Consider the following 27,828-nt stretch of genomic DNA (forward strand, 5'->3'; position numbering starts at 1 on the left):
AAAAGTTTAGCAAAAATGAAAAAGGTCATCTCTCTGTAATCATCATTTTTGTCTGAACATCACAGGTATATGGCATCATTTTTAATAGAAAGTTCCATTAAAATGCAATAAGTAGACAGTCACTGACTTGAGTTAGATACACTTTTTAGTATGGTCTGACTACATATATTTTTCTACTAAATGGCTCGCAGAGAGATGTTAGTGGTATTAAATCAAAGTAAAAGTCATTGCAAATGATAGCAATTCAGCCACAAAGTGGTAGGCAACATAAAATCACAGCGTTGGATCAGCAGATGCTGAGGCACATAGTCTGCCAAGATTGCCTAGTTTCTTCAGAGTTGATGGCCACAGACCTCCAGACTTTGTGTGGCATCAGATTAGCTGTTTGTAGAGAGCTTTGATGGGTTTCCAAGATTTAGCAATTGCTTATAAGCCTTACATCACCAAGTAAAGTGCATAGCTTCAGATTTACTAGTGGAAACCATGCCACTACTGGTCTAAAGCAGCTGAAACATGTTCTGTGGAGATGAGGTATTGTGTCTCTCTCTGATAATGCAATGGATGAGTCTGGGTTTGGCAGTCACCAGGAGAATGACACTGGCCTTACTGTATTGTGTCTTGTCGAATTGTTCAACATGGAAATTTCAAAATTTGCCATAAGCATCCTCCTCCACCTTTTTTGTCTTATAACTGCAGACGATGGGCATGCATCACAATACACCTTATGGAATAAGAATGTGATGGTTGTCAAATCTGGATGAGAGTGAGATCAGATGAGTTTCTCAAGATTTGGTGGGACCATTAGTCCTTTAATCCTAGAAACGTTCTTTGGGTGATAGAAGGCCATCTTTGTAATTGTCTTGGTGTCTCCAAAGATTCAGGTCTGAGTCCATAACAACATCCAGATTTTGGGTCTGATCATTAGTTTCCAGCTGTAATAACTGAAGCTGCATGCTGACTCTTGATCATTCTTGTTTAGGTCCAAAGATAACTTCAGCGTTACAGCACATACACGCGTTGATTTGCTTTATGCTTGGAATCACTGAAGCAAAGACATTGACTCAATGTTTGAATCACCAGATGTCTGAAATATAGAGCTGCTTATCACTTTAATATTTTTTTTTGTTGTTGTTTTCATATTGCTTTATTTTTACATCAGGTGTATGAGTGGAAATGATTACATGTTTTTTTCTTTGTATGTATCTTATTCAGGAAGAAATATATTATAGCAAAAGAAAAATCCTATGTACATTAATGGGGAAAATATTGAAAAAAATTTTCTGCTAAATGCAGTTGGGGTTTAAAGGTTTTTAGCATTCACAAAAAAATAGTTTGGGGGAATTAGAATTTCTTTAAGGTAATACAGGTCCTCTTGGCTGCTCTAGGACTAGACCTTAGCTTTAGCCATCTAGGTCAAACTAATCTCGATTTTTTTTGTTTTTTTTACTGCAGAAAGATACCAAGAGAGTTATCTACAGCAAGCAAAATATTCAGTTTCTATAATCTTTAAACATAAAAGTGACCCTTTAATGTAACATTGGCTAGAAAACCAGTCTTTGTGTGCGTATTTGGCTAGTGCTTGCTAATATGGCTAACATGCCAGTGGTGGTTACTCTAAAATTACTCACTTAAATTAATTCGGAGTTATTACTGAGTTATTATTATAAATATTTATCAAATGCAACAGTGGATAAAATATTTAAATGTGTTTGAAATTGTTCACCCATTACAACTCTTCATGATTCACAGAGTTATCACATCTCTGCTAACCTACCTTCCCTTTAATTAGCTTCTGAGAACTGAGCAAGCTGTGTATGCTGGTCTTCATGTCTGCTTGACATATATGTAAATATATCACAACATACACAAACTTTACATTTATTGCAAAAGCCACGTGGGCTAGAAAACATGTCAATGAAATAAAGAATTAAAAGAAACGTCACTTTACACAGTCATTTCTCACACCCAAGAAAAATATTCACTTTGGTGCTGTTCAGCCAGTTACTTCCAATGTCATTGTTCATCTAATCATTTTCATAAATTTTCAGAGCCACCTGTTTCTGTAGGGTTGTTAGGGCAGCTCAAATGTGAAAACAAATGTGTCTCTTCGGCTAGAACTTTCTAACATGTCAGTGGTGGTTACCCTCAAATTACTCACTCAAATGAGTCCTGAGTTACTACTCGGATAAATATTTATGAAATGAAACAGTGGATGAAATGTTTAAACATTTTTGCTGTTTTATGGATGAAATCGTCAGACTGAAGAAAAAAAAAGGTTTAAATATGTTCGTTTACATATGACTGCATCTGTTTTCAAAACACAGCGAGTACAAAGAGATACTTGGAGGGAAAAAAAAAGATTTCATCAATTGGTCCTCTTACTTGACCTTAATATTTCTCTTGCGTCATGGTCATCTGTTGTTGCAAAGTGTGTTTGAGTTATAAATTGACAGAAGGGCACATATGTTTTCAGTTTTTCAATTTTTACTGAAGATTATCTAAGCAACCCAGTAAACATTAGTTAATTCCTACTGTTTCCTGTGTGTTTACATTTCAGACTGACATTCCTCTTGGCGGAGTTTCTCAAAAAGTGTTTACGCCATGTGATAGTGAAAATCTCAATGGAAAAAAAAAAAAACTATTTTAGGTGATCCAAACTCAGGTCCTTGGTGGTTGGGAGGATACAGATACATCCTCTTGTAGTGGTGTACTGCGAATGTGTATATACTGTTTTATCAGTGACCCATATCCTGTTTACCTGATAGAGGCAAAAGCTCAGTGTCGAAACTCCTTAAAAGTCAAAGCCAAAGGGGTAGGGGGGTGGAGGAGCGCATCCAAACGTATACCACATGTTATTCCCCCCACACACACGCACACCCACCGACACCCCCACACACGCACACAAACATATCCACCCACACCCCACCACCCGCAGGGCGCCATGGTTACCTTGGAACTTTAACGTGGACCAGCTGGTGTACTTGGGTTGTGAAATTGCATTGCACTCACACACGTGCACGCCCGCACACACACATTTGCAGAGGATCAAAGGGAGCAAGAGCCCTGCACAGCAGCCTTTCTGCTTCTGCCCTTGGCTAAATGGACGACCAAACATTCCAGTCTGTCGAGCCCAGTAATATCTGGCCCACAGCCTAATGAAGATCGACTGTGTTTATAATTCTTATGTTTGCTCTGATCACTAACATAATCCCTTCTATACACAAAACATGGGAATAGAAAACACTCTTTGTTTCTTCAGATTAAGTCAAAGTCCAGAAGAGGAAAAGAAGAATGAGAGAAGCACTTTTAGATGAAATCCGAATCCCTGTTTCAGTCGACTTTGCAGCTCTTTGCATTTTCACACAGGGCATCACATGATCTCAAACAAAAGAGAAGGCACCAAGGGATGTTTTTCTGCCTGCTTGAGACTTTGACACCTGTCTCGCCTCAGCAAATTGGAATGGCTCACTCTCAAATGAGATTTCTGTTTGCTGCAAGGGTAGAGAAAAAAAGGTCACCCATTACAACTATTCTACATGATTCACAGAGTTATCACATCTCTGCTCGCCTACCTTCCCTTTAATTAGCTTCTGGGACCTGGGCAAGGTGTGTATGCTTGTCTTCATGTCTGCTTGACACACACCACACAGAGGATCCATTTCTCATCTGCTTTCTCGCCCAACATATTTGTTTGCACTAAAATTAAAATCCCATGTTGCCATACTCTGACACACTATTTCTCTTACAACAAATCTATTGACCTGTAAAACCTGCCCTATTTTAGGTTGCACTGAGAATCGGAGATTACCCTTATCACTGTCATTCATTTTGGTAAAGATAGTAGATTACAATTCTGGAGTTTAACTTTTACACTTGCATACATTGTTGACTTTATTTGGTAATAGTTTTTGTTGCTACCCTTCCAAATATTGAATTAATATCAACAGCCACCTCATTCAGCTCAGCTCTTCTCTCAAACAGTGGAGAATGGTTGTTTACAGCACAGGCAATTTCTGGTAAGCTTTATAGCATCAAACTGGTGCATTAGATATGTCACAGGCAAACATTAACAATTGGGTAACATTTAAAACATCCCGACTGCATGTGGGAGGCTTATGAAGTTCTCCAACACTTCATTCCTGACTTTTCTTGCACATCCTTTGGTCTTTATCAAGGGACATGATAAAGACCAATGAACCTTTGAGGCCTTCACAGAATATGTGTATTTTTACTGAGGTGAAATTACACAAAGACTTTGATAATTAGTCAACTTTTTAATATATATATATATATATATATATATATATATATATTATGAGGGAGCTAATGACATTATACATAAACTTCAAAGGGAGAAAAGGAAATTATTTAAAATCTGCATTTCTATCACATATAATCCTACATAAATTGTGGATATAACATGCCAGAATGTGACTAAAATCAAGGTGTATGGATACATTTGTAAGACACTATTTATACATTCACAGACCTCATGTATCAATACCTTAAGGATTTAAGCAACTCTCTAAGGAAGACCTCATTGCATTTTGAATCAAACCTATAGGATCAATAACCTTGTTACACTTTAAATGACAAAGTGCTTTGAAGGTGCCTATGCCGGTACATTGCCTCAGGGTAAGCTTCCAGTGTATAGATTGAAGTCCAGATCGTTTATGGTGTGATTTTGGTTATGTAGATGGCTATATCTGGGGAAAACCCGAAACTCATGGGTATTGGCATTTCTACTAATGAATTATCTGAATAGGGAGAAATGGAAACTGTGATTATTACAAAAACTACTTTTAAATAATTCAGCGCAAGTTATACATGGGCCATCTGATTGCGTGTGGGATGCAATAAAATCCCTAATGATGTGATCAATCTTTTTCTTCCTGCTGATGTTACATTTTAGATTTTAATTACTTTATGCTCTTTAAAAAATATTACAGCCAACCTGGAAAAAGTCAGTGTAAGTGCTATCATGAAAACATGCCTACCAAAGCAACTTTATAGAATTACATCAAAGAAATGTCCTGAAGAAAATATGTTTTAGGAGAGCTCATTTACATGAAAATAAGGAAAAGGATAAAGTGGAGCTTTAAAGTAAATATGTAATTGCGGTAATTTTAAGACCTATCAGCTGTTGCAGTGGTCATTGTGAATGTTTAAACATATGAAAATGACAGACAAGCTTAGAGATATTGCTTGTACACACCAAGCAACCCTAATAACTCTATTACCAGTAATAAATAGCATATACTGGAATACAAACAACTTTGTTTATTGCTGCAGCTGTGGACAGAATCTAGACAAGATCTTAAAAATCTCAAGACTCCTCACTCAATCTCAGGTAATTCCCACAAAACATGTTTTTCCTCTGTGTATTACTCATACTTTGCCACTCTAGTAATAATCTTTTGAAATCCTTGCATTTTTAAATCATGTGTTAGTATGACATCAGATGACCTTCACTTTAAGTCAATATGTCAATAGCTGCTCAAATGAAGTAGTGGCCTGAAAGCTAACGAAAGAATCAGACGAAACGTGAATTTTCATTTCTCTCCCATGGTCGGTAATTACAGCTACTCTCCCCTGTCCTCATACTCTCAAGCTGTCTTTACCCACAGCGAGTGCAAATGTAAGTATGTACAAGACAAAGAGAATCGAAGGAAAAAAAAACAAAATGAGCCTGATGTATTATTTTAGTCACGCTGGCCACGTCTGAAAACATTTCACAGGCAGTGAGGGGAAATGTAAATCTAAGTTTGCAGAATCTTTCACACACACACACACACCCCAATGCACATGCAAAGAAAGAAAGAAAAAAAGCCTCATCTCCCCTATACACACATAATGCATTAAAATGGAAAACAGTTCACACTGGCACAGACATTGAAGGGGGCCCTAATATTTGTTTTTCCCTCCCCCTGTAGTGTCCTCATTGCCCATGACTAAATTTATAATAATCTCTGTCTCAGAGTCCAGTGTTGCTTTCAGAATTCATAACCAGCCCAACTATGTTTACCTCGATCTGGCCATGGCCAGCTACAGGCCTGTGCCTTTGCTTCAGTGATACTGCAGCTGGTCCCAAAGCCGGTAATCTGCCTTTAGGTTGGATTTTCTTTGTGTTTTCTGGTTCAGGAATTCTCACAGGAGCAGGATAGACATGTAAAAGAACATACATCACATTGTTCAAACAGTGTTTGCAGAAACATTTATCAAAAACGAATGACACACTAACAGTGTTGATAGGGAAAGTATACCGGTGGTGTCTACAACTTGCATGCCCACTTGCAATTTAAAAAAGACATCTTTTGATTTCAAACATGAAATTTTATTTTCTGATCCTGTTGCGTTAACAAAATTTCAGAAAATCAGAAAACTAGACTCTGATTGATAGACATTATAATGAGAAACTGCATCAAGATCTTTTTCTCTGAGACCTGTAAATGCACTCATTTACAGCTCCATACGTCAGATCTATAAATGTCAAAGCACTGCAAAAAGCTAAGAGCATGTTGCCACTTTTATGGGCTAAGCGTCATTAATGTACCGTTTTAGGAACAGGATTTGGTTAATTTGTAATGCTTTCGATTTTTACTGATCAGTTCCAAGTGTTGCAGGAGCTGCTTATATGAAGTGGAGCCACGTGGATAACATCATGTGTGTACTTTGAAAGCATCATGAAGGAGAGCAGCAACCTGCACCATGCTGGTTCCGCTCCTGTAGAAAATTACAGTGTGGCCGCCTGCCTCACAGGAGGCCTGCAGTTATTACTTTTTATATAAAAAATTAAGTGAAAAATATTTTCGACTCAAGTCGAGGATTTTATTCCGTCTTATTTCCATGATTTTGTTGACTCCCTTTTTTTATAGAATATTTGTCTTGTTGCTTTAAACAGGCCCCTTTATGTGTATACCTTTGGTACAAAATATGTCATCTGGTTAATCTTTGATTTCAATGTTACGGATGTGGTAAGTTGACAAATGTTCTTGTAAAACATATTTCTCCCTTGAAACAAATTACATTAATTTTTTGCCAAAAAAAATTTAGGCTTAGGGCTTTAAATATGTTATTTAAAATTTCTGCAGCACTAATCTTCTTGAAAATTGGATTTTCCAAACCACATCATTTTATTTTCAATTGGAGTCCTCAAAGAAACATTCCCGATCAGGTGGAGGGAACAGAAAAATAAGATTTTTTTTAACTGCTGGAGTTTATGTGACCTTGCGTCAAGACAAATCATGTGACTTGTGTTGCTTCACTCTTGAGAATATATATATTTTTAAATTTGCATGTTTATATTTTCATTTTTGGTTCAATTTCTGTCTGCCTTCAACCACTCTATGAAATGTAACTACGTTTATGCATAAGTAGTTGAAAAGTGACGTAATTGGTAGTATGACGCCATTGAGAACACAAAATCGTTTTGTCTAACCAGGTTATCATGGGTTAAAGGAGGCACAGTCTCTTTCAGTTCCAGGATTTAAATGACATATTCTGATCTTTATTCTAGTGATGTTAGGGTGGATAAGTTCTACTAATACATGTGTGGAATTTACTAAATGTGACTGCGACTTTAACTTCTAACTGGGATTTTCGTCAATGAGACCAAAGTGAAACATTTTGGCAGCTAACCGTTAAAGTGGGTTAAAATTAAGGATTGGTGTGTGCAAAAGCTCATCTGTATCATTCTTTAGTAAAATAATAAATTATTTTTATTTTTTGTGTAGATCTGCCACCTTTTCATAAAGAAAGAAATACTCATTTCTTGAGCAAGGAGCATTTCTTGGACTGGAGCAAGGAGTAAAATGTATTTTTCTGCAGCCAGACAGACACCAGCAGCCCCACACTGATGGAGGCACACGATAAATACAACTTTACCTGTGCCACGTGTGCACAAGATGTGTTATTTAGAGGTTGGAATGGTCTTGCATAATCAATTGGCTAAAACAAATTTTGTACGTTATCACTTCTAGGGGCCTTACCTGAGGCAACACACTCTTTGCATAAATCATAAATCAGACAAATCTCATAATTGAACCAGTTATTTTCCTTTCTACTGTCAGGTCTTATGTTTCTTGCCTGAAATGCACAGTAATAATGATGATGATAATAATATGCATGTCAAACACAGCTCATAAATATTAGTCTTCGTTTCACTTAAACAGATGAGCACTATTCAGGCATAGAATTTACCTATATTTTGTATAAGTATCTGCATTTGATGTATTAATATGCATGTTATAAAGAATAATAAGGGAACATCCATGTATGTTTTGCTGGCTTTGTATTTGTAGTTGCATTTCAGTTTTAACATGTATACCAGACATGACAACTTCAAGGTAACACTATCAAGTCACCTGAAAGTGCCAAAAGCAGTCAGTTCCCTTAATACTCTCATTTAATGACTAGCTTTAGTCAGAAGAAAATTAAAATCATTAAAAGTAACAGTGTTGCCAACTTCTTCAGGGATTAAAAGTTAATATATGAGCAATATTTAATACTTTGTACATCATCTTCTTTTTAATATTGACCAAAGTTGACTCTTGTTGATATTTCTCTCTACCATTGCTTTTCAATATGTCTGTTTCATGATATAAATGAGAGTCACTGCAAGTGTGTAGAATGGAGTGCATGTGTGTGCGTGTGTTGCAGTTTCATCTTATTATTTCAAGGACAGGTCCTAATCATGCAGAGTGAATGTACGCAGGCATTACAGGAACATATGCATTAACCTTTTGAATATTTATGTCATAGCCACACACAGTAGCAGGAAAAGGCACACTCAGGGCAACTGCACACAAGCAATTTGTAGTATTGAATAGCTGACACAGTAAAATTTCCAAGCCTATTAACAATATCACAGCACAGTCATTGTTGGTGCTGCAGCTCTTGATGAATGCGGTACTGGATCCGTTCTTCTTAATTTCGTCCCATGTAACTTGTAGCAAACGGCAGGTCCAAGGCCCCCACTGATGACATCATAGGAGCCATAAAGGGTAACAAAAACTGATCTGTTTCTGAGTCAAGCATCTTGCGTGGCTCCACTGTGACACAAAATGTATTAAGTTTATAAGAAATGATACACACTTTGGGGTAAAAGTTGTGGTATTTTTTATTATTATTTCAAACAGAAACAGTTTGATTACATTACTTAAGAACAGTGCACTTTGGAGTTTACTGAGTTACATTACAGCTTATGAAAATCAAAAAATGAAGAGCTATTTCATATTGCATACAACTTAAGAACATAGACCCAAACTAATACAGTTGCATGTACAAGTGCAAACAAGTGCCTGTTTGTATTTGTTTACAATGCATGGCAAAAAAAAAAAAAATCCATGACAAAAAAAACAAACAGCAGGGTTGTTAGTCATCCTACTCAACCATTTCAAACACTTACAGATACCATACCTGCGGATGCAGTTCCTATAACTTGGCGATAACGAAACACTTACGGAAATCAACATTCCATCTAGTATTTACACACCATCAATACAATTTTCATCCCATCAATTAGAATTTTTAATATCCCGGTTGACATTAATGGAGATTAATGGTCTCTTTCCATGGTGAATTCCAATGTCATCTATTATCATTCCAGCCTTGGTCCCAGTCCGCTCTAATTACATCCTCAAAATTCACTCTCCTTCGCAACCCCCAGCGTCCTAAGTACAATCAATAATTTTAATTTTCGGAAGCCACCCAAACCTCCGCTGGTTTCTACATTAGTCCTACTCTTTTGCTCCTTTCCTCTTTCTCCGTTGATCAGTTCCCAAATGAAACCAAATGCAGCAGAATAAAGCCTGATGGAGGGAGAATTAATTGTCCATCTCGTCAACAGCTCCAGTTGATTCCTTCGTTTGTTTGTCCGTTTGTCGACTCGCTCGTTTCCCTCGTTTCTCTCTCGTGTCTGCTGTGTCGTTCCTCTCTCGTCCTCTCTCTGTCTGGCGCTTGGGGGGCGCTTTCCTCTCTTTTCCCCCTTCTTGCAATGTAATTAGCATGCAGATATGCATCGCCTTATTCGCAAGTCAAATCGCCTTGGCATTTTTTTCCCCCCTCTCTGGATCTCTGATCCAGTCGAGAGCTGTGATTGTTCTTATTCAGCTTGTTTGATCTGGTAGGCAAGCGCCCATATCCTCTCTCAGCCTAGTCAAACCCAAACCCATACAAATAGAAAAACAGAAAAATTCAATATTTCTCTTCCTATCTGCTTATGTCAGCGGTTTGCACAGCTTTCCCTGACTGACTGCTTTTCGTCTTCAGATGCAAAATACATGAAACATGAAAATTTAAATACACTTATAATCTGTCCTTTTCGAAACACCTGCATGCTCTACAACATTTCCGAGCCTCTATTTCTGAGGCTCCTTTTTATTCTGCCACCACAGCTGACTTCACATAATGCATGTTTGCCTTTGGATGCCTCTTACGTTGTTGGATGGGATATATTCACATGGAGAAGAAATGCAAACCAAAGTGTGTTTTGTTACCCTCAATTCCTCTCTCAAATACACTGAGCAGGTCTGCTGGTGCAGGAAGGTGATTGCTCAGCACATTTCAATATGAACACCGTCTTCCTTTATCTAGTTGCCATTTGTTTCCCTGTCATAAAGTATCCCCAGCCAGCATTTTCTTTTTTTCAGTGCCAGTGAAAGGAAAATGGCTCAAACTGAAATGCAGTTGTCAGAAACAGAAACTGAGTTATCAAATCTATATTTAAAGACACTTAAAGAAGGAGAGGAGAAGTTTGTTAAATGTGTGACCACAACTTTATCTTTCAGCCTTGTTTTTACGCAGGCTTTCATGGATACAAGAATGTCAAAGAGTGCATATAGATACTTTTAAACATTATTTCCTGAGCACTTCCCAATGGAAACAGTGAAACAGTAATTGTGATTTATTTATTTTTTTTAAATAACGGTCATTCCAGGGATGTAATTACAGTACATGAATGTAAACATCAAAGTGCCAGAGCAGATTATAGAGGAGTGTTTCTTTGCATAGTCATGGTATTGTTGGCACTTGACCAGTCTTTCAGTGTGTACCCTCACCCCACCCCAACCACTACTTTTTCTATCTTTTCTCCCACTCCTCAAAGCTAATCTGCGCTATATTTGCCATCAATGCATGCCTGCCATTCACATGGCATATCAGAAGCAGGCGCCAGGCACCCTTTACCCCTCTCTCTGCTCCTCCTCCTCTCAGTAAGCGTCAGATTTTGCGCCTACTTGCCACAGAGTTCTCTGAAGGGTCCAGGTGGCATGATGCCCATGCTCCTTTTGCAATCAGGGCATAAGACAAAGAAACCCAGCAAATGCAACAAAAAACATTTAAAAAATAAAAAAAATCATCAAAAATCAAGATGCATGTCTCAGATCCAGCTTGGAGATTCCGGTGTGTTCCATATCCACCGGCTAGGTGTTGTTGTTCCATCTCTCTCCTTCTTCTGGATAGTTTTGAGATCAAAGGCTAAGGTGTAAACCCTCCTCCAACCTTGAAACTTCCTCAGCTTGTGGGCTAATCACAGAACGCCGTTATGTGTCTTAAGCCCATACAGTCTCACACGCGCACACACACGCCAACAGAAATGCACATGAATGCTGCAGAGTTTTATTTCTCCCAGAGCTCCCTGCCATCTCGTCTGCCCGCTGCCTCGGAGGAACTGGGAATACAATGGGATCTAGCAGGGTATTCCTCACACTTACATACGCTGGATTTAATTTGCACGTGCACTCTGCAGTTGTTTGAGGCTTGAGGAAAGTGAATAATCAATTGAGTATTGATTTCTTGTACAATTTTGTAAATTTCAAAGGCAAAGACAAAGAGGGGTAGCTTAAGGAGAGTCGCTACGAGCAAGAGGAGCCGCAAATTAGCCAGTAAACACAGACAGCGGAATAAACGAAGGCAAATGAATGAATGAACGAATCGCTCGTCACTGAGATATGCCTCTGTCTTTTTCTCATTTTCTTCATTGTTTTTATTCCCTCCTTCAGAGGAAGTAACATGTGGAACAATGGCTTTCTATGGAGACGAAGAGATGGCGAATGGGCAAATAAGGGTTAAAAGGAAAAGCTGCAGGAGGAGATATAGTGACAGGAGGACATGGTAATTAGGGAGTCTGCTACACACACCTCATCATTATGGGGAGTATGCAAATTAACCGGCTGCCTCTTTCTCTTTGTCATGGATCAGAAGGCAAGAGATGCAGGGAAGAATTAAGAGCTATTATTCTACCAAAGGAGCGGCGGGCATATGTAGACGAGACCGAAGAGGAAGAGAGGGAGGAAGACTTTTTAGCCACTGAGATATGCATTGGAGTTCACCACGATGGATAATGAAATAAAATATCAAAACTAGACTATCCCCGATACCGTAGGAGACGCGAACAGGAAACGACGAACGAGAAAACGGCAATCAGACATGCACCTTGATTCCCCATTATGCCCATCTTCGTATATTGACGGGATGCTCCCTGGATGATAATTACCTTTTGGAATATTGAATTGCTAAATGAGCCTAGGAACGAAGGAACAAGAAAGAACAAAAACAAGAGAGGAGCGGAGGTATGCAAAAGGCGCTAATGATATTCAGAGCGCTGTGTGTCATCTGCATGATGACAACGGCCAATTATAAAGAACGATTTGCTCTCTGGCACAGATAAGTAGCAGAAAAAGGGAATATGGTTGAAGAGGAGGGGTAAGCGAATGAACTTCCTTGTCGCTTTCTGCTTAAGTTCCCATTAATATCTGCTTATTTTGCTCATTGTGGATTTACAGTAGAAGTATGAACAATGGCAGAAATTACGCAAGTTGGAAAAAAAACAAATAACAACAAAAAAAAAAACGGACGACCTTTTCTTGCATTGGTCCTTAAGAGAAATAAAGGCCATCAAAGATGAGAGTATCCATCCAGGGAAGATGTATGGCTTCTTGGAGTGGTATTCCATTGCCACGTCGCTCAGCTTGGCTTTTGTTCTGATGATGCCCGCTCCTGCACCAACCATCGCCCTGATTAGCAAAAGATCACGTTGGAAAACAAGGAAACGCAAACGCGGTGCCATCTTCCACAAAGCCGCCTTCTCCCTTTCCTCATCACACTACAGAATGCCTCCCCATAACCGTTTTGCATATTCGCATGCCGCCCCGCCTGCCACAAAGGACTAAACAGTGTTATGCAAAACAGTCTGGTATCCTCACTTACATAGCGATGAGATGCACAGTGTGAGAAAGTGGGGAGAGGGAGTGGAGGGGGCAGGTTTGAAGGAGGTAAAACACGACGGGGGGGCCTCGACGACAAGAAGACACTGTGAGGTGGGGGGATTGGGCCACAGGGGAGCTTGTTGGCACTAAAAAGGGGCACGTGTGCTGATACCACTCCTACTGCGTGATGACAGAAAGAGGCAGGCGTGGGAAAAACAGAGGAAGGGATGGGAGGGGGGAAAAGAGGAGGATAAGGGCATGTTGGCACTAAGAGGGGGCACGTGTTGCTGGAGGAGGAGGAGCGACATGGGTGGGCGAGGTGCAGTGGGAGGCGTGAGGAAATGAGAGGTTAGATGGGGACACAGCAGGGGTTGGGCACTAAACATGGACTGAGATGAGGAGTTTGCCGATTTAGGGGCACCAGCATTAAAGAAGAATTTTTGTACCATTAAAATTCAAGGCACACGCATCTCTTATCAGATACCAGCAAGACATGCCAGGGTGGTTTGGCTACCACACCTGCATTAAATCATGGTAACTTTAACACAAAATCCACAGCGCTACATGGGTCTAATCTCTGTCTGTGCAGCCATTTTTGCATACTGTTTAGTATACACAATAATGAAAAAGTTCTTTATTGAAACCTGTAGCATGAACCAGATGATGTGCAGCAAACATTTACACACTGTTGCTAAGGAAAAGCCCCACCTTTATATCTGTATCACTTTAAAGAAATTGCTTATCAAAATCTAGATGCTTTTCTTTTTCTTTTTCATGAATAGTTAGTGTTTTTAAAATGTATTTACTTAAAAGCTGAATTTTGTGTTATTAAAGGTTAATTCTATAAAACATGCATACATCTTGCATAAATCTTCTTATGTTCTTGTCATTGTATTATTGTTTACTGTTCAACTGTAAAACTAAAATATTAAAATGAAACATGGTCTTCATATGGAAGTATAATTTAATGTAAGCACACAGCTTTGCTCTATTAAAGTTTGATGTGGACATATCAATTGTTCTCTTTTTGCCATATAGAACAATTGATACTTTGTTCTTTAGGCCAGGGTGTAAACTCTAGCACTCAAGAGCAGTGTTGTATAAAGTACTGGAATCTCAGAGTCAAGTAAAAGTACAAGTACCTCTCCAAAATACGACTTTGGTAAAAGTCGAAGTCACTGACTGAAATGTTACTTGAGTAAAAGTCTTAAAGTATCTGAAACTTCTTGTACTTAAGTATGGAAATTACTGTAAAAATGGATGTACTCAAGTAATGTAATGAAAAGTACAAGTAAAAAGTAAAACAAGGCAAGTTTGAATGACATTTCTTATATCTTGGTAAACTTGTCAAATAAACTTAAAATAATGTACCCAACCAAGTGCAGGCAAAATGAAACCTGCTAATAAATTGTTCCAGTTTTAAAGAGTAGCACATGTTAATGGTTTGTGGTTTTGAACTTGCATGCCTTTCCTATATTCGTTAAATTTAGTCTAAATTGCTATCGCTATGGCTTCTGTCCCCCATTGAACTAGGGTGACCAGACGTCCTCTTTTTCCCGGACATGTCCTACTTTTCAGACCTAAAAAGATGTCCGGGGGGAATTTAAAAATTGTCCGGGATTTTGGTCAATTGCCTCAAAACACATTACATAGCTTACAGTGGATTATAGGGCACGGCGCTGCGTGTCACGTAATCCCTGAGCCGCGTCAGTGCGGGCAGCACTCTTCTCTGTTCGACCCCCCCTCCCACCCGATGCAAGGTGTTCCGATTTCTGATTTCCCCAACAATGGGAGAAGCGAAACAGGTGTATCCTATTGGAGGTGATGAACAAGCCAGGCAAGCAGGCTACGACTTTGTTCGGTAGCCTGCTTGCTAATCAGTAGGTGGGGTCAAAACACTTCGTTTCTCTCTCTCGCTTTTTTGTAACGAGTAACTAAACCACACATTGAAAATGTATCGGAGTAAAAGTACGCAATTGAGTTCGGAAATATAGTGAAGTAAAAGTGAAAGTCATCAAACATTTTCATACTCCAGGAAAGTATGAAGTACTCCAAAATGTACTTAAGTAAAGTAGTGAAGTATTTTTACTTCGTTACTATACAACACTGCTCAAGAGTGACTGTTGCATTTAGCTCTTACATGTGTTCATGGTTCAACACCAATCGACTCAAATGGCTGCATTGCATCCTCGCCATGCTATCCAGTTTTACAGAGTTCTGACAATTACCTAATTGATTCAAGTTTGTTGATGCAAAGGCATATTTTTAAGTTGCAGGACAGCAGACATTAAGGGCTGTAGTTGGACTTGTGCTCTACACTATGTCAAATTAGTTGAGAATATATGTAAAACCATAAATGCGGAGGAGGGACCATTTTCTTCAAGTCAGCAGTCTCATTTTGAAGTGATCTGATCTGCATCAAATAGTATTTTTTTTGTCTTTGTCTAGTTTCAGATTATTCATTTAATTTTTCTCTGAAAAGCACAGGGCCTTTCATGAAGCTTTTGACAATGAATCCAGCTCAAAAGAATGAAATAAAAACCAAATAATTTTCCATGTTTTCCAAAAAATGTTTTAATACTATGTTATTAGTTTAGAATATTATTCATCCATGTACTGCATCTGTTATAGTTGTGCAATTCTATGGTAGTTAAAACTGAAAAAAAAAAAAAAACCTGGGTTAGAAAACTGACAAGACATTTGAAAGTACTCCTTTTCTGTTCTCACACAAACAACATTCAAGTTTTGCCCCCCTCAAATTCAAATGAGCTTTTTTTGGTGTATAATCAGCCGTTCCACTCTTTACCACTCTAAATATTGAATATTTTGAACTAAAGATTCAATATTCAATAGCAAAATGCAGTCAAGAATAAAAATAAAGAATCTGTAAAATAACCCTTTAATTTTGCCTCAACCTTTAGCATTGCTAGGTTTGCAGGTTCCAGCGTTCTAACAGGACTTGTAAATCATTCGTAGCTTTGTTGTCACTCTGACACTCAAGCCACAAGTAGGTTGACTTGTCTAGAGTAGACGGTCTCAGTATTGTCTAGGCTCAGGTTGGGCTGAATCTTGACCTTGGTGACAACAGTGCAAAATGGGTTTGACTTCAGTGAGGAGTTCAAGTTCGTTGTCTTAAGAATCATCCAGTGGCAAAACTAATTTGATTAATTTCACATTCTGTTCTAATTCACGAGCAATAGTAGTTTCACATGTCCTACTTCAGATGCAAGCCTATAGCTTTTAGCCTTGCTAAGTGAATCATCTGTGGCGCTATCGAATTACCCTCAACAGAGACCAAAGGTTACTCAAAGGCCTTTTAGTCATCCACGCCAGTATGCTAGCTAATTTACAGCAGACTCATTAGACCAGCATTAAACACAATTTCCTGTCGACAAATTTCATTTGCCAGAAAAATCATTACCATGGCAATAATAAACAAGCTTCTATAGTAGTGGCTAATGGCAATTTGAGTAACCTAATGTGGTTAGAAACCACTCGAAATAGCAACGGTGACTTGAAAGACTCTGATCAAAGTTAAGTTTAAGATAGATGTTGACAAGATGTGTATTACTTTAACTTTGGAGTTTTTATTTCTTTCTCCTTTCTTTATGTTTTGCTTCTTAAGCTTTGTCTTGGGCCTGGACACTGACAGTGGAAATATAATGTTTCATAACTGTCAGTGCACAGGGTTGTGTGTAGCCTGGGGTTACTGTGCTGAACAATAAACCATAATTTGATAGATGAGAAATTACAGCGGTCCATCTACTGTGCAGGGCCTTCACCCCGGGCAACGCAATACAGCTTTAGATGATGTGTCACACTTCTCCGACAAAAGGAGAAAAATGAAATTATGCTCTTATACTTTGTTAACAATGTCTTCCATTGTTTTGAATGTAACGACCTTGTTTGTTTTATGTAAATATTCTAATATAAATGGGAGGCCTCTCACTGGCACTACTGGTTATTGATGGGTTGCTGTCCTTTAAAGCACCTTAAATGACAGTGTGAGAAATGCAGGAAGTAATAATTGCTTTTAGTTCATGTGTTGCCTACACTCGTTAGTGCACTAATGATTTATATTTAGCAGACACTGACGACATACCTCTTTTCTCTCCCACATGAGGAAAAACGCTGTTGATTAGCCATGTGCCACAGATCATGCATCATAGGTAACAAGTTCTCATCGGTAAGCCAATGCTTTCACCACTACCAAACATATATCTCTTGGAGTGTAGCATGGGTTTGCATTGGTGCAAGTTGAAAATCATGTGTTCTCTATAATACTGTGGCTGTGAAGAACACCGACCAACCATTAGTACACCCAGGAGCATGCTCCTGTGCAGTTTCATATACATCAACCATACAGGACTCATTTGATTCTGTCCCGTAGTGAATGACTGACAATCATCCAGACATAATGGTTGTGTAAATTAGTGGGCCGCAATAATAGAATGCATGAAATGGAATGTTTTATGTGCTAATGTTTAACATGGAAGCCACCACTGCAGCAGTGTATGGGGTGAAGAGCAGCTACTCTTCACCTTACTGTTCAAGCGGTTGCTCCATGATGTATCACAAAGATTCCTTGTATCTGTGTTTACAGTGTCTAGATCTCACAGAGAAATCAATACAAATCAAACTAATGGCAAGTCCTTTTAATGTTAGACGATGTACATTGGCTTACAAGTATTCACACTCCTGTCACAGTACAACTACAATGCATTAGTAGTTATAAAGTAATGATTTATGAAGTTTTTCACAAGTAACAATCCAAAAACTGTGATCAGTCCTCTTTACTCCGATGCCTCAAGATAAAGCTAAATCCAATCAATTGCTGTCAAAAGTAGCTTAAGTTTTACCAACCCGGATGCAAATTGTATTTTTCCTTTTTTAATGCAGTTGTTCTACAAAGGCCTCAAATGTTTATTTTTTTTAGCAGACATCAATGAACAAGTGCCATCGCAGAATCTAGGAAACAACAGAGAGATCAGGGACGGAGCAGAGTTACTTTATAAACCATCATTTCAAGCTAAGCATTCAGTAGAGCATTATTCAGTTTGTTCTATTCATCTCAGTTCAGTTCAGTTTTGTCATTAAATATGTAGAAGAGGAATGGCAACAGAAAAATTTCTGAGATCTACATATATGGACAAGAAGAGCAATGACCAGAAAAGCAGCCACAAGAGCCAAGGTAACTTTGAAATCCTTACAGAGATCCACAGCTGAAGTGGGAGAGTCTCATAGGATTTGCCTTGTAGTTGACAAATATCGCTTTTCTGCAAGGATTATCTTATCAAAGTCCAGACCTGAATTTAAACTAAATGTTTAAAAAAGTGCTGCTTGTTGTAGATAACTTAAATTTGCAAAGGCAACAAACTAGACAACAATATCCTTCATTTGCAGTGTCACATTAAGTGAGAACAGACCATATATTATGCTCTGTTTGGCAGAAGACCAAAAATACATTGGTGAGCATCCCTGACACAGATGAAGTCTGCATACTTCACTTTTAAAATCCCAAAGCGTTACAAAAAAGTGTCAAAGAGGTCCTGTGGACTTCCTGTGATAGCTCCATGGTGACAATATACCGGTTATCTCTGGTGATTTAAGCTTGTTTTGGTTGCCATGAGACCTTCGGACTGTACAGTCAGTGTGCATGTTACCTCCTCTTTATGCCATAGCATAAACAGGGAGGTGTGTTGGGATAAATTGGACAATTTAAAATGAAAATGATCTAAAGTAGGCTTTCAATATTACAACATACTGTTAATAAAAAAACACTGTGAAGTTGCTTAATGTCTCTGTCAAATCCCAGACCACAGTGGGAAAACTTTAAGCATTTCTTTCTCGATGCATGCCAATAAATGTCAATAAAACAAAGTGCAGCATTCAGTGGAAGAGCATCCAGCTGTCACCCACAGTGATGTGAGAGACTGATATGGAAATATACAAAGCCTGTTTGGAAATGTTATCGGTTCCTAAGGTGACTATAGAAGCTTAAAACATTATCAATAGTTGCTTTATTAAATAAGCAATGGCACAATGTGACGCGTTGGGTCCTCTTGTTTATCTGAGAATGTTTTTACCTCATTGTTGGAACAGTCCATGTATGTTTTTATCACATTCTGACTGTAAAACCCCAGGAGAGTTGTAATAGGATGTGCTCACATTTTTACCCTGACTGTACATAAACAGTATGCCTTGACAGTTGGACAGTTAAGTGTATTACACCTTTAATATATGTTTGAAAAGCTTTGTCTAGTATCCGCTAGGCTAATCCAACATTTTTATTTTTTATTTTTCCTGTTGCGCTGTGTGTCTTGTCAGATATTGGCAGCACTAGCATTGATGAGGGAAACATTTTGTCCCTGTTTTTGAAGCTGGTGAAGCCCACATCCTCAGAAAAATGATGTCATGTGAAATGAATGGCTTTTATTCTTCAGTAATTTTACGATCTTTGCATGAAACCCTATATGTTAACCTCACCCCCTTCCTCCTCGTCTTATTTTAACAAGGGTGATATAATAGGTTTTCAGTGAGAAGTTTTTCTCCTCCCTTTGTTCTGGGACTGTGTCCTTATGCAACGTTTATTGGATTAAAAATCAGTCAGTGCAGTGAGACAAAAAGGTAGAAAAAAAATGCTAAACTCAAAAGTGAAGCGCTGGCATCGCTGTCCCTATTGGTCTTTTTATTACAAATTGAGACCAAATCACTTTGGAAGGCACCAGAGAGCAGGGGGCGTGGGGCAGATTTATCTGTGATTTAAAGCAGCAGCATTTATGATCAGAACCGTGTCTGTGTCTGACAATTAATGTGACTTCAGTCAGTTTTATGGCCGGATTCATGCAGGGACTGCGTTTCATAGTGATGATAGAAGACAGAGGGAACATAAATAAGAATATACATATGTGAAATCCATAAAGGGATACCGAATGGTTTATATGGGGAAGGGAAGTTTGGGTGGAAGAGTTCATCCTCCACATCTGAATTGCCACAGCAGTAGTAGGACATCTGTGGGGGTTTGTATATTATGGTGCTTTACATGTGTCTGGATTCTATCAACCGAAGAGGTCTGAAATGATTCACATCAGTCTTTCTTCCCTTAAAAGCACATTTCAGTTTGTAAAAGAGCTGTACCTTTGCAAATGCAGTGTTCAAAGGTATATTTTGGAAATGTTTTTAATAATTTATCGGCTATAATTTGTATTTTAATTGTTCAATTAAATATTAGAATTATTACTGTCTGAATTAGCCATTTTTTAACCTATTCCAAAAAAAATACTCATTTTTAAATTAATTTGTGATAAAAGAAATTTGCAAATGTAAACAAATAAGAGCATACATACTGCTCTCTATGCAGTATATACTGTAGTTTGCTTAATTAAACTGAACACACCTATCTTAATCTTGGAATGATGATGTTCTCCCTTGTACCTTGTAAAAAGTTGCATAAAATAAACATGACATTTTCTTCTTTTAATTTAGTTCCCTTCCTTTTCATTTTCATTATTTCCTGCAAAAGAATTTTAATCAAGATAACTGGAGCTTAATTGCATTGTTTTTCATTTTTGAAACTCATTTTCAAACTCAATTTCATTACATACTTACTTTTAATCATATTTATTCGTTCAATTGTATTGAGGTTAATTTAAAGACAGAACCGTGTGACACACTTACAGCAGGGTTAGATGAATTGCTTATAAGGCTAAATTAAATAAGAACTTTATGTATTAAAAAACAGTGGAACTCAGTATTTGCCATGAAAAATCTTAAAATTAAAATGGCATTGCATTTTTATTAGGGAAAACTATTTATCATGATGACAATACTGTCGGCATGTGATTTGTAATGAAGAGTTTTTGTGTGTGAAGGTTAGTGCTTTACACTTAACTAAATATTTGAGACTGTCTTTTTGATGCAAGAAACATGACAGTTCTTGAGTTGTAACAGTGTGTGGTAGAGTCAGCTGATAAAGGAATCTGCTTTGAAGTGAAACTCAGTTTTTGAATGACTTCGGACTAGATTTGATCATTCTTGCTTTAAAGCCTAAAATATTTGGACAAATCAACTCAGAATTGGATAATGCCATGATTAATCATCCCTTTAAATCAATTTGCGAAAGCATGAAAGCGAGAATTTTTGAAACTATTTTGGTATCAGGACCACCTTAAAATTATACAATCCTTAAAACTGCAACTTAAGGACATGTCAAATTTGGACTGATTTCAGATCATTTAAAAACTGGTCATTCGTGCAATTTTTACTCCAGATGTGAAAGCAAAAAAGAAAAAAAATGAATTAAACAGGAGATTCTTTGATTTAAATGCTAAAATCTTGCCTTGTAAGATGATTGTGCTTTGAAATCCTCACTTTTAACAGAAGTGGTCCAGTAGGTACAGGACAAGCCAATGTAATATTAGAAAGTGGGTTAACGTTTTTAGGTCTTCAGATTTTAATAAACTTTAAACTTAAATGCTTCAAATTGCTGAGAAGGTTTGACAAAAATACCAACTTATTTTTTCTCATCATTTGAAAACAGCCTGCCTCTCTCCACAACATCTTCATTACAAAGTTCAGGAGGGATTTTCAGGGAACACTATAATAGGAAACATAACAATTATGATCTGTATTCCTGTTTGATCTGTGAGACATCTGAATGTTAAAGGACTGGACACAAAAGATTATTGTTCAGTCAACATGACAACATTCTGCCTCTCTGTCCCTCCTTCTTCCTCTCTAACCATCAGCTGCACCATCCACCTTTGATCAGGCCAGACCATTGATCCTCCACCTGGCAGGGGGTCCTTTCAGTATGCAGCCTAATGTTCTCATTATGTTTCCTGCCTGGTCTCTCTGCTGATGACTGGCTGATTACCATCTCATTAAGAGGCACAGCTAGGCAGGGGAGAGAAGGACCTGTCACAGTTTAAGGAGCTCATCAGAGCACAGAAATAATACAAGCTGGAGACTTGCTTCATGTCTAATGATACCTGAAGGGAAATTATTTCTTTATAGGAGAAAATGGCCAGGAAGAACACTGACTGTGAAATATGGGAGACAGTTATTGGAAAATGTAACTTTTTTTTTTCTTTCAAAATTTGTTTATCTTCCAAAAATGTAAATGAAGTGGATTATGCTCATAAGTCTAAATCATGACAGTGACAAATAGAAAAAAAAGTTCCTGCATAGTCAAAAACAACCATCACCCAGGATCAAAATGTATATTTCTGAAACAGCAAATTCTTTAGCATAAAAGACAAATTTTACCTCAATAGTAGAATATTACAAAAATATAAATAGAATATTTAAAAAAATATTTTTATATACTACTGGCTGTTGAAGAGCATTTTACCATTTTAGAATATGGTGGATATTAATGTGCATTGATTCACCTGGTTTCTTTCAAGGTTTATGGATGAATCGTTTTTGACACTTGCTCGTTGGCGTGTCGGGGTGTGTGGGGGGGTGGAGGTGTGTGTGTGTGCAATTGCATCTTTATTCCTCCATCAATGTGTGTTGGGTTTGTTGGGGTGTGTGTGTGGGGGGGGGAGGGTGGGGGGTTACTGAAAACCCCAAGGTAATCTGAGGCACAAAGGCAATGTCATTATAGACATGGGAGGACATTATTCTAAAATGGCAAGTGATGCAGTGCTGAGACAGTAGATAAGGTGAAAAGGAGAAAATGTGGAGAAAAGAGAAAAGGAGACGCTGAAAGCTTGAATTTGTCATGGACAGATAAAAACAGGCCAGGCAGGAGGATGCTACGATAGGGCTGTTTTTTTTTTTTTTTCTTCTTCTTTCTCTCTTTTTCTTTCATCCATCTGTTGTTCCCTGAATCGCTGCCTCCTCTCTTCCTGCTCTCCTATTTTTGAGCTTTATCTGACGTACAATGAATGCTGCAATTTTATATGAATAGACAAAGCAGCGGTGACATGCTGCTTTATTCTGACGATTGACCTTGAAGTAGATGAAAGGAAGGAAGAAAAAGGGAAAGGAAATGAAAAAAAGAAGGAACCAACCATGTTGTTTAAATCTTGTCTGCGTCATGTGAATCTTTATTAACAATATCAAACAAAAACTGCTCATATATTCATGTATGCACTGCTAATGAGACAATTGAGACATTTTTACATTCCATGCACACAAAAACCCCATTTTGAAATGCATGTGTTTATTAAATTTCATTGAAATGATAATAATAATAAAAGAAAAAAACTCAACCACCTCTGTTCCATACAAAAATGTTAGGAAAGTAAAGCAAATATTCAGCTGAAATCTATTTTTTCAGTTTAGATTGTTTATGTAGTAACAATTCAAATCATCTCCGGAAAATGAAACACAAAAACAACTAGATCCAGTTCAAACCAAGTCACACGCAGTCTTAACAATTTCATAAACCATCATATTTACATTTAGCCATTGACACAGAGTCTAATTCAGAGTGCAGTCCAGTCATAAAGAAAAATAAATTCCAAACTTTTTTTTTCTTCTTTTAGGGAAACAGAGAAATTAGATCAAATCTTCACTCGGATGCAGTCCTCTTGACCAGAGGTCCCCAACACTTGTCCTCTGGGTCCACTATCTTGCTTTGCTTGTAAAATGTGTTTCCCTGCTGCCACATTTGACTTAAATGATTGGTTGATTACCAATGCAAGGTGGGAGAAGGTGAATCAGTTGTGCCAGAGTTGGGAACACTTCTAAAATCATAGACACCTACAAAATCAATCAAGAACATAATGCAAATTAACATTTCTCAGGAACTACTCAAGCATTAGGTCACACTACAAGGATATGAGGCCGAACTGCACTGACATGGAGGAAATCTATGAATATGGTATAGGTGCTGGTTTTGGCTTGGTCAAGATGAGTTGCGATCCTTTCAAAGGGGGTAACCGTTGCATCTTCAACATCTCATTTATTTTAATGGAAATGATCTAAGATCCAGAGAACTTGCCAGCTGAGATGTCAGATCTTTATTACAAGGCATTTGCAGAGAAAATTAAGGAGAGCAATAGTCCTGATGTCAAGTAATGAGTATAACGGTTACTGTTACAATGTTCATGTATTAGTATACATGAACATTGTGACTAAAGTTTGCTGATGCAATCTGGTTCTCTAGCAATCTGAGCCTAACAGGTCATACTTAAGGACATAGTTGGTTCTAGCTAGTCCAAACTATAAGCATTTTCAGAAAGCAAAGTCTTATGCTCAGTCCAAAAACTAGACTGGCTTTCAACATTTCAAATCAAAAACAAGACGGTTCTAAAACAGTTAGTGGCTTGTCTTCTTGAATATATTGTTTCTTTTAGTTTGTTAGGCACAACATGGCTGAACCTTCTTGTAGACTTCAGAGAAAAAGTCTGTAAGGAAGCCTGTGCTTAAAAAACAAATATTTATTTAGCTTCCTTCGTTTTTCTACGACATCGATGCATTTCTTGCCATAAAACAAAGTAAAACTTCCTCGAGAATGTCTAGTTACAAGCAAACCAAATCAAAAGATGGTAGACTGATGATTGAATGTACTGTCAACCTTTTTCGTCCTTCCAAGACTAAGGTAGCAGCTGTCTGATGTTACCTGGAGTGTACGTGTTGATGTAAACACACTTTGACACACCTAAAGTCATAGTGGAGGGGTGCACATTGAAGACGAAAAGGGCTTTTATGTGGCCCACGAATGGCAACTTCACTTGTGATATAAAATCACCCAAAGCATTGACGAGGCTTTAGATCAAGCAAATTAATGGACACGCTCTGACATTCCTTCAAAAACCACTGGCTTGTGTTTGAAAAATAAAGTAAAAGACATATAAGAAAACTCTACGCGTTTCAACCTAAATGACTTTTGTAAACAACGTTTGTACTTCTTTTAGAATTGTGCTTTTATATGTTGTCTAAGACGATTACTAAGATCAGCAGAAATGTTTATAACAAAAATCAAATGACTGTTGTTACACACTTAAAAAAAAAAAAGATGAAAATATAGAAAAATGTGGAGGGCAAAACAGAATAGAAAAAAATATATATTTGACATGGACACTTGTTAATTTGGAGAGAAGCAAGTTGAACTTTTTATTATGTTTCCGTTTAATAAAGATCAAATCTACTCTTTGACAATGGTACACTTTCAACTCCTCCACATATTTGGGTGTTGTATTTTTACTTCTACATACTTTCACATAAACTGATAATGAGGCTATTACACCTGGTTAAAGCTGATTACGTCCTGTCATTAATTGACAAGTTAATTAAGAATGTCACTGAGCCTCCTTTGTGACAGGTGTGTGACTCTGTCCAGACAGTGATCTTTTAATCTCCTAATGTGAGAGGAAGAATAATCTCACATCTGGAAGTTCTACTACCCTATAATTGCAGATTTGTGCTGAGCAGAACCTCCCCCCTGCCCCCACTCAAGACTTGAAGAAAAAGAATGACCTGCATTCAGCCCCCTCCAAACATGCAGACACAATCACATTTAGAAGGGATAAAATCTGCGTTAATTTCACATGACTTGCCCTTTCCAAACCAATTTAGGTTTTGCTCTGTTAGTTGATGTTGTTTTTAATGTGACACATACTGTGACACGCGCTTCCACAACAGATGGATTAATGTTTTCCTTTTCTCTGTGTACTTCTATTTTTTTTCCTCTTTCCAATCTTTCTCTTGCTCTCTGGCTCTGTTTCACTGGCTTGCAGGATTTCATCTAGACAGGTGCTTCCTGTCCGGACTTTGACATAAAATTAAACACAAGTCCAGATGTGAAAAGTGTGTGTCTGCGTGTGCGCGGCTGAGCGTATGTCTAAGAGACGGAGGGTAAGGCATCCTTTTTGTACATGACCTGGTCGTTTTATCACAGTTGGGAATAATGGCAATGAAAAGGAATAAAATAGATCAGAAAAGGAGAAGGCGGATAAGAAAGAATGTGGCCATAAAAAGACACGTTTGTTACAAATGTATTGAGCTGCTTAATTTTCATTGAATCCACGATACTCAAAATTCAAGCCCACATAGAGACTTTGCTTTACATTAAAACTTCAAAAAAATTGCAAGTTTCTCTTTCATACCCAATCAGTAAGAGACGAAGCACAGTTGCAGTACAGGCATGTGCCATTGTTTCCATGCCACAAGCACAAAACTCTTTACTTCAAGTTTATCCTGGGTTAATAGCATCACAATGAATCTTTGAAAGACTTATTAAATACTGTCTATAAAAAGATGTGTGTTTCTGTTGTTCTTTTGCCTTTCTTGTCCTTGTGCAGAGCAGAGAGGCTGGAGACAGAGAGGAAAGAAAGAGCAGGAGAAATAGGAAAGGTCATGAGTGATGGATGCTTTGTGTGTGTCTGTCATTCCCAATTACTGAACTTTGCCTTTAAAAGCGTCGCTCAGATGCATTTCTCATTTCTGCCTCTTTGACTGATGAAGAGCAGGCTCTGACTGGGGGCGCTGTGTGTTTTAAACACTGCATCACTAGTCATTCGGTATTTACTTCAGATACAATCCACGGCTGCAGCAGCTCCTGCTTTGCAGTATTCTACCTCTAATTTTTTTTCAATTTTTATCCATTCTCGTGTTTCCCTATCAATCGTTTCCCGCGTGATGACGTCTGCTACAGTACATTGGAAAGAAAATTGTTTAAAGTAGCAAAATGTAGAAGTACAATACCTTAGAAATGTATTGATTCCCTTTTAACACCATATTTTTAATATTTGTGAAGTAAGAGCCACAAACTTCAGAACACTTTGTCTGAATGTTTAGGGCAAATGTTTGACCGGAAGTTGAACCTTAACCTCAATTTCATAAAGGTTGGCAAGTGTAGTAGCAGAGTGTAAATCTAGCTGTTGATTTGTTTGTATGTTTTCTTGTCTAAACTGCAGATATTTGCAATTTCTACAGAGTTACTATGGGCCTCCGGGCTGCTTCTCTAATTAATGCTCTCTTTTCCGAGCTGTTCAGTCTTGATAGGTTTACATCTGTGCCATGCTATTTCCATTTCCAGATGAATGAAATGGTGCTCTATCAGATTTTCAAAGCTCGGGACATTGTTTTATAACCTACACCTGCTTTGAACTTCTTCCATAACTTTCTCCCTTACCTGCCTGTTAGGTTCTTTGTTGCTGATGGATTTTTGTTTGCCAGTCTTCTCTAACAAATGTTTAAGGTCTTCAGAGAACAACTTCTCTGATTTATACGGGACAACTCTATTGACTACATTGGGCTTTTGGAAGCATGATTTTATTTATATGGCATTTAGATTTTATCACTATATTCACCATTCATATAATCTTACTTCCACTTCACATTTCAATAAAATATCCAAAAGTCGGTTGTTACTGTAAACATGAAAAAGTATTGATACTTTTGAAAGGCGATATAGAAAATGGCCCCCTGAGGGGAAGCTGGAAGTTAAAGCATTAAGGGTCTAGGCCAGGGGTGTCAAACTCCAGTCCTCGAGGGCTGCAGTCCTGCAACTTTTAGATGTGCCTCTGCTGCACCACACCTGAACAGAATAATTAGGTCATTAAGGCTCTGGAAAACTGATCTACACAAGAAGGAGGTCATTAAGTCATTTCATTCCAGTGTTTTGTACCTGTGGCACATCTAAAAACTGCAGGACTGCAGCCCTCGT

The 27,828-nt window shown here is 38.0% G+C and overlaps 1 long non-coding RNA gene across 1 annotated transcript; it reads left to right on the top strand.

Moving 5' to 3' along the window:
* Window positions 1–9,100: 9,100 nt before the first annotated feature.
* Window positions 9,101–17,153, top strand: LOC116712320 (uncharacterized). Its single transcript, XR_004337501.1, has 2 exons — window positions 9,101–14,298; window positions 15,323–17,153. It is a non-coding gene; the product is annotated as an uncharacterized LOC116712320 (long non-coding RNA).
* Window positions 17,154–27,828: the final 10,675 nt, after the last annotated feature.

Source organism: Xiphophorus hellerii, chromosome 21, assembly GCF_003331165.1.
Source record: "Xiphophorus hellerii strain 12219 chromosome 21, Xiphophorus_hellerii-4.1, whole genome shotgun sequence".
NCBI lineage: Eukaryota > Metazoa > Chordata > Actinopteri > Cyprinodontiformes > Poeciliidae > Xiphophorus > Xiphophorus hellerii.